We start from the raw sequence: 527 nt of genomic DNA, 5'->3' as shown, positions 1-527 counted from the left end.
GATATTTTTGTTTAATAAATGTTTCTATGATTTTGAAGCAACACTGTTTGACTCACTGTTATAAATCTATAACTTACAATCAAAGAAGTCCTAACTGAAGACAATATAGAAGCTCTGTAGCTAAGAATTAGCCACATAAACCTCTACTTGACAACACCACTCTCCAGGATGCCTTTTGAAGGAGGGCATATATTTTATGGATGAAAAAAAATGAGACTCTGAAGGATTAAGGAACTCGTTTAAGGTCACACAATGAGATAAAGCCAAAAGCAGAACAAAAACTGTTCATTAGTATTTTTCCATTGTACTGCATAGAATCTCCAAGAAAAATTTGATTTGCCTAAAGCACCCAAAGGCAAAACAGTAGCTTCTCTGACCTATAATACAAGCTAAGCATGCATGGAAGCCCTGAGTCAAATCTTATAAGAATGAATTGGGGACTTCTGGGTAAAGATGGCGGATCAGGTGGAAGTGTAGTGACAAGCTCTGCCGAGAACAACACAGAATACAGGACCAAGAAGGGTCAG

Source organism: Chrysochloris asiatica, unplaced genomic scaffold (assembly GCF_000296735.1).
Source record: "Chrysochloris asiatica unplaced genomic scaffold, ChrAsi1.0 scaffold00012, whole genome shotgun sequence".
Classification (NCBI taxonomy): Eukaryota; Metazoa; Chordata; class Mammalia; order Afrosoricida; family Chrysochloridae; genus Chrysochloris; species Chrysochloris asiatica.
This window is presented reverse-complemented; position numbering follows the sequence as displayed.